Below are 7,956 nucleotides of genomic sequence, written 5' to 3' on the forward strand. Positions count from 1 at the left end.
AGAGAGAGAGAGAGAGAGAGAGAGAGAGAGAGAGAGAGAACATCATAATAGCAACTATAAAGGTGACAACTATGTAGTTTTAGAATTTACACATAGTTGAATAAACTATTTTATAATTGCAATAACTATAAAAATTATTCAACAATGTATATATTAATTCTACATTAAAAACTTGTATAGTTGTCACTTTTATAGTTCCTACCACTATCTTTTTTTTCTGAATACGGTAAAGTGGTTTATTTTCCAAAATTTTCTTCTATTAAATAAATACAATTTTTGTTAATTTTACAATTTAATTGCATTAACTGAATGGATTGTATTATGCTCTTTGCCCAACAGCCTTAGTTATTCACTTAATTTCATCTTTTTTTACATAGCCACAATAACGTATTCAGCCCAATCGCTTCGATCATAAATCGATTGTTTTCGAGCGAGTGCTCAGCGTTGATTAAACTTCCACAGTAAATACGTGCTTCGCCTTCGCTAAACCGAAATCGTAGCGCGGTTCGATTACAACGATCAATATATTCGAATACTTTCGTCGCGAAGTAAACTTTTGATTTTTCTAAGTGTTCTGCATACGGAGACGAGCGATATCGCGACGATACTTTCTCGGCGTCTCATAAAAAGGAGCTTCCACGAGAAACATAGGTTTATTACTCATAGTCGAGCGATCCAAGTTTACGTTCCTCATAGCCATTTACCTTCTAGTGTCGCGTCCTCGCTCTCCGGTTTCTTCCCTATCTCTCGTCCTTACCCCATCCACCTCGCCCTTTTTGCGGACTAACTCCGGTCGGAACTCGCGGTATGACCTCGGCATAGGAATTAACGAAGCGACGATAATTAAGAAAAGAAACTTTATCCTCTCCGTGCGTCTGCCATTCTACAAAATTTTATTATGCGGGATACCGAGGGAGTTGGGGAAAGCCTGCAAAAAAAAAGGATGTTTTGTAGCGACTGCACGCTACATTCTCGAATTTCTCGCTATTTAAAGCTGTCTTCTTCACGAAGGAACATGTTTCTACCTTTGACAAATCAAATCATCAGAAAATCACAGGTACACGTCGTTTGCTACGTCTTAAAATTTACACAAAAGATTACACAAATCGAATGGGTCTATTGAAAGCTCGACGAATTATTCTACAATCGGAAACTCGAATCCGATAATTTCACTATGAAAAGAGAACTACAAACGAATCCTCGTTTTCTTCGAGCCTTTACTCTCTCGAATCTAGTCCTTCCCCATCATCTTTTACTCTCTCAACAACCACTTATCGAAACCAAACTCGAGCCACTTCCGATCGATCGATTCTGTATCTTGAGTACTGATAAAATTTCCTTCCTGCTTCCTCTTCTCTAACATTTTTTTAGGACGAAGCATCGAATAATGTCGATATTAATAATATCAATAATTAATAAAATTGTTATTAAATTTTATCATTATTATTAAAAAAAGAGAATTATGTAATATACGGAAAGAACGGTTTTGCTAAAACTATTTAAATATTTAGCTAGATTTGAAAATTAATTGGACCCTCAAAATAATTATATAGAACACTTGAGTTGCTATGTTAAAATTTTTGCAACATTTTCATTAACATTTAAGCATCCTAAATAATAATTTTGATGATTTAACAAAATTTCAGATCTTTATTTAGCTAAATTTTTAGGTATTTTAGTAAAACTCCGTTCTCTCGTGTGCTTAAAATTTTAATTTATAATTAAAACTGATTTATGATATATTTTCTAAAATGATCTAGATATTAATTTTATTGTAAAAAGAAACTCTATTTAAATAATAAAAAATATTTCGTCCCCTCAATTATTACTCCTTTCTCTCCTCTCTCAAGAGTATATTCTTTGCGATTCGTAAGTCATCATCACACAGTTATTGAATTTTACATGTTATATACATGTAAGTTCTTTTCACTGACTCCGTCGAAAAGACGAAGGGCAGCCCATGCGGATGAGGATAAGAATTCGACGCGCATAAATTTCATTTCCATACCCTTAAAATTCCCAGATAAAAGAGGCAGCTCGAATGCGCGATCTGTGTTATGATAATGAGCAGCTTCTTTGGCGAAGTCTCCGTTTCTCGCTACCTGATGGAGTAGACCCTCTTAAGAGCAAAAATGGGATTCTCATCCAGGTATACCCTTCGATTGCCTTGGAAAAATTTATAGCTCTGCGAACTATCTGATCTCTCGATCCGCATTAAAAGACATTGGTTTAATTACGGGCGATTGCAACAATTATAATTTACTAAGCCAAAGAAATAAATGAAGAAAACATTGATATTCAAATCTGATTCAATTTTTCTCTTAGAAAAATAATATTCAACAAAAATTAATGACATTATACACTGAAAAAAGTCTGATAATAAAGCTTAGTTAGATGATAGTTACTAAAACTGATGAAATAATTTCAATCAAATGTTTGATTATAAAGATAATAATAACCTACTAAATACTAGCTTCATTTTTTAAAATATTATTTTACCTTTTTAAATATTTTTTACTAAATGATTTGTTAGTATTATTATATTTTATAGATATTTATTATTGTACTGTTTAATATTTAATTATTACAATACACTAAACGAAATACATTTGGCATCTATTATCAGATCTTTCTTGTAATGTAAAAATCAATGTAAAAATATTTTTCATTTAAGTGCATGTAAAACAATTGAAGTATTCGCGATTCTCTTTTTCTTTATCATATTTCATTATCATAAATCCAACTGAAAGTTATTTCAGCGAGCATCAATTAAGCGAGAAAATGGACAGGTACGATTCACACGAGCTTCTCCCTTTAAGATCGTGAGAAAACGGTCTTCGGAGGTGGCGGAGCGCTAAAGATGGAGGAGAAGGCACAAATTGTCTAGAGATAGGAGTCAGGTCGACCTCTTAGAAAATAAGAGAGCGACAAAGAAAGGGCGAACGAGGAAGGGGGCAAAGTGAGGGGGCGGGAAGTGAGAGATCTCGACTTCCTCTATTACCAATTCATGCTCCTCCATAGGCTGCCGATATATTCAAACCTTGCCGAGAAAAGGCCAGTCATTGTGTCGGCCTCTTTGTCGTCCGCGTGCTTTCCTACTTCTCTCGTTATCCACCACCGCCGCCGCCACCGCCGCTCCTCCGTCTTTTGCTCATCCTCTCTCGTACCCTCGCCTCCTCCTTTTACACCTCCTTTTCTCCTCAATCTCGTTTCTCTTCCGTGGAAAGGGGAGGACCGCATTCCTGTGTCGATGGAAGATGTGGCCAAGAAGCGGTAGAAGAAGAAAGCGCCGAGAGTGGATAAGAGAAAAAGAAAGAGAAAGGAAAACGGAGAATGAGCGAGGATAGAAGAAGAAAGATAGAATGAGTGAGGAGTCTGTTATGAGGTCTTTGAATACCGACGCGGCCAGAGTGAGGTGTATAGCTGGAAAAGGTGAGACGAAAAAGACAAGGAGTCGGCGGAAAGAGAGAGAAAGAAAAAAAGATGGAGGATGAGGGAGAGCAGTTCAATGAATTGGATGGGAAGGGGTTCCTCAACTCGGAAGGAATTAGCAATCGGGCCATCCCAACCGGCGATTCGTTTCCTGCGGCGCGAGATCCTGCAATTTTAAATTTCTCTCGCGTGGAACCACGCGTGGCATGATCATCATAATGAACTCGGATGAATATATATTTTTCAGAGTATCTTTCTGATTTAAAAAAAGAGTATAAATAATCTGTCATTCGATCGTCGCGCGAAATGTTCGGAACGAGACACGATGCGCAGCTTATAACGCGTTGCAGACGCATCGGAGCATTTAAATATAATCCCGCGGTCTGTCGGGTCTCCGGTAGGCGCCGACGTTAAAATCGCAACACGGCACGACTCGCCTTCGCCGCTAACTTCGTCGACGATATTCTCCACCCGTTGTGGCAAAAAAGAGGGGAGCTCCACGTGAAATCATCGTCTGGCCTCTCAAAACGCGTGGCACGCCTGACAAAAGGAACGGCAAGCGGACGTCTGTGTGAATCAGTGGGTCTAGACGTATGGGGTCATGAACCCGATGCGATACAAGCCGCAGCGTTTAAGAAGCTCTTCTCTTTCACCGTTAACGCAGGGGGCTATGAGGATAAATAAAGCAGAAGCGTTTCGCTGCGAGCTACAAATGACGGGAACGCCAGCACCGATACGCAAATGAGAAACTTATACATTTCTAACCTACTCAAACTTTATCTTTTGAAATGAGACGAGACGGTAAACATTGATGCATTGCGTAACTGGTAAAAATTGCCATGGACTTGTCTCCCTTGGACTTGTCTAATCCGCAAATATGTGAATTAATTTGCATTTGTATGTGATACGATATGCTCTGGCTTTCACGATACAAAAGCGAATAAAGACGAGAATATTCTTCTTCATAGTACATAAAACGACAGTCAGGATGTCTGGATAAAGATCGTCAATACGTGGAATTATCATACATGAGATACAAGTGTACCTCGCGCAACCGAATATTCCATCGTTACGTGGGAACTACAAAATCCTCGCGATGTTATCAAAACAGTCGTCGCGATAAGCCCGGGCAATGAAACAATCACATCGTAATTAAAACTGCATCTCGTTAAGCAACGTTCTCATATCCGCTCGGTAGTGTCCCGAGGTTGCCGAGAAATCTCTCAGATAGTAAATTCGAGACGCCCCCCGTAACGGCCGTGAATTACGAGTAAGATAATTACGCGCTCTCACACACACACACACACACGCACACATAAAAAGAAAGAGAAAGAGAGAGAAGCAGTATCTCCTGCATACAACAGCGTTCCTTCAAGCTGCGCTAATCCACGTCGAACAAACTCAAAAGAAAGCCGCAAAACATAGGCCCGGGCATAGAAACGGACACCGAACTGAGCCGCAAAGAACAGAGGAGAACCGACTTACGAAATTACTAGCGTAGAAAATTTGCACGCGATCTCCCGTCTGAATTTTTTACGAAACAAAAGAAAGTGGGTTAAAATTTTGAATACTTTAAATACTTGTATTTCCTTCGCGACAGGTTCAAAGATCAAATGACATCAAGAGATAAAGTACTGTACATTGCAACTTGTGCAATATTCAAATCACGCTTACTTCATGACCCGGTCGAAGACTTCTACTGAGTCTAAATGACCGATTCGCTTCTGAACGCGGATGCGATGCAGAAATTTATCGCGAAAATATTCACAGTCATAACACGCAGCTTAATACCCGACGAGCCGAAAGAAAGAGAGAGACAAAGTAAGAGAACAAACTGCAATGATGTGGAGCATCTAAAGTTAGATCCCGCGTCATGGCGAGACGTCACGACGGAGAAGCACGTCCTGCATCGCATTGGGCCGGTCGGCTGGTGGCAGGGTGTATTCAGAAAAAGGGTCCGCACGAGAACGCGGCGAGGAGCAACAAATCGGCTGGCAGGTTTTAATCGGGGCTCTTCATCTCGCGAGACGGACTAATTAAGTGGAATATGCCTGCAACAAAGTAACCCAAACGTTGCCGCTTGGAACTGGTTGCCGGGTTGATCGATCGCGTCGATCCTGAGAGCTCATCCGAAGATCACGCCCGGATCCACAGGAACCTTCACAGGAAGGCCGAAGGGATTATACCGAAATAGAAAAATGCCAACTAGAGCAATCGGTATCAAAGTTACATATAGAAAGATTAAGATATCTTTCCACTGTTACTCATAATGCAGTGCGACTCAATCGTTCACTTTGACGTAATGCATTAAGGATAATGGAAAGTAAATTCTAGTTGAATTGATATCTTAATCTTCCTATATCTAATTTTAATCCCTATAACACGCATATAATACTCGCACAGAAGCTTGCAGCAACATTGCTGCAACGTTTGCAATCACAGTTGTTACCTTTTAACTAAACTTAATGTTTCGAATCTTGTGAAGATTCATGCATCGAAGATCTTATACTATCCTGTCGGAAATTGACTATAGTAGAAATTCAATCTTGTTACTATTGGTAATTTTCTTATAAAGGTTTTTTATAATAGATTTCTCTAAAAAAAAAAGTCATCGGATTTTTTACTTCCCTCTATTGAAAATTTCTTTTCAAAATCAAAGAAAAATGCCATCGTTTCTAGACGTTATCATTTTCTTAAAAAAAGTCATCATCATTTAGAGTGATTAATCAAGATGTTCCCGCCCACCGGAGTACCAGAGATTCGTCCAAGCCGAAGTCTTCGAGAATTGGAGACCACCGTGTTTACAATGTTAATACAATATTACTGAAACGTCGCAATGATGCTGTAATATTATCAAAATAATCTGTATGGATTACTTTTAGGTATGGCTATAATCAAATATCGATAATAATCGACGACAGTTCGTCTTGTCTAGCATCCGTGAATGATAAATGAACTGCAATGGAAGTCATCCGGCTTGATAGCCGTAAAATATCAATCACGTGCAAAGCGGATGAAGAAAAAAGACGACGGTTTTATTACATTAAACACATACACACTTACACACGTGCGGCGATCGCAAGAATTTGCAAAGTCGTGTCTTAGCAAGAAGAAATTGAAGATGAAACACGGGGGTTGTTACTCCAGAGTAAAGGGGGAAGCGACAACGAAGTAGGAAGAAAGAGATAGGCTGGCCAGGATGGCCATTCGCAGACGCTGCCGGATCGTAATACTCGTGAAATAGTATCCTTCTTTCTTCCTTCCGTCCCACGAGGTATAAAGGGTAGCCGGCATAAAGGCGACGCGATAGTAAAACGTGACACTTGAGGATTTTATCCCGTGGCCGGAATACAAGCGTACCTATGTATCCACCTACCTATACATGCGCGATGCCGCGCAATGTACACGGAAAAATCATACGCGGGTGTAAATGTAGTTGGCTGATCGGGGCGATGCGCTGTTTTGCCGATGATTGCATACACCTCTCTCTTTGTGTTTGTCTTCACTGCGCCAACGATACGTATCAATATCGCGACTATGAGCATAAACTACGCACAGTCGTGCTCGCAACTGGATCCCAATTTTACGCCGAAACCTCGGGCAAAATCATCCCTCTTGCCATTTTCCCTTACTTGCGAGTATCTAATAGCATATGAGAGAGAAAAAAAGGAGAGAACAAATTATGACGTTATTCCACAATTCCCTCTTTTCTCCCCGCAATCTTTCCCCGCGACATCGATCTCATAACTGGAATCGATATCCGATCATCGTCAAAATGTTCCGAAACGCAGTGTGACATTAGGTGCTTTATCGTGATATCCGAGAAGACAAGATCGATCGCCGCTCTGACCCCGCGCGCGCAAGTAACCTAAGAATATCAGCACTGGAAAAAGATCTGTTCATCCCGTAATGGATCCAGGCGCGCGGAGAGAGAGAGAGAGAGAGAGAGCTGCATTTCCTGCAGACAGCATCTCGTAGGAGAGAGCGAAAGCGCATCTGTCACATCGAGAATTCCGAAGTGACGCGACCCAACGGCGTGCTTGAATGACACTTCCTGGCTTTTCTGCCGCCGTTGGAAACGCGGCACGTGGAGCACGCGACCTATTTCCTATTATTAAGACACTGGCCGTCAGTATTCTTCGCGGCTGTGACTTTGATCTCTCGCCTACGGATATACAAGCGACGCCGCTTCAAGCCGACCGCGTCAAATATGGCAAGCGAGAAGAGATGAAACGTCGAAAGCGGCGCTTCTCCCGTGAAGAAGAGGATTAGCTCGTGCCAATCTCCGATTCTGACTCCACGTTCATAATTAAAAGCCTCTGAGAGTGTTAATTCGTTCGTTCTTATTCAGGGATTTAAATCCAGTTCGCTAAGGAGATCCTCCCTCGACGTTGCAAGGTTGAATTAAAGGAGCGATTCGCACGGAAAGGTGCCAAATCTATTATTTCGTCTAAGTGAGTTATCATGATCATCCGAGGTACGAGTCTCGCCGTCTTCTTTCACGAAATATATATATATATATAT

Source organism: Atta colombica, unplaced genomic scaffold, assembly GCF_001594045.1.
Source record: "Atta colombica isolate Treedump-2 unplaced genomic scaffold, Acol1.0 scaffold274, whole genome shotgun sequence".
NCBI lineage: Eukaryota > Metazoa > Arthropoda > Insecta > Hymenoptera > Formicidae > Atta > Atta colombica.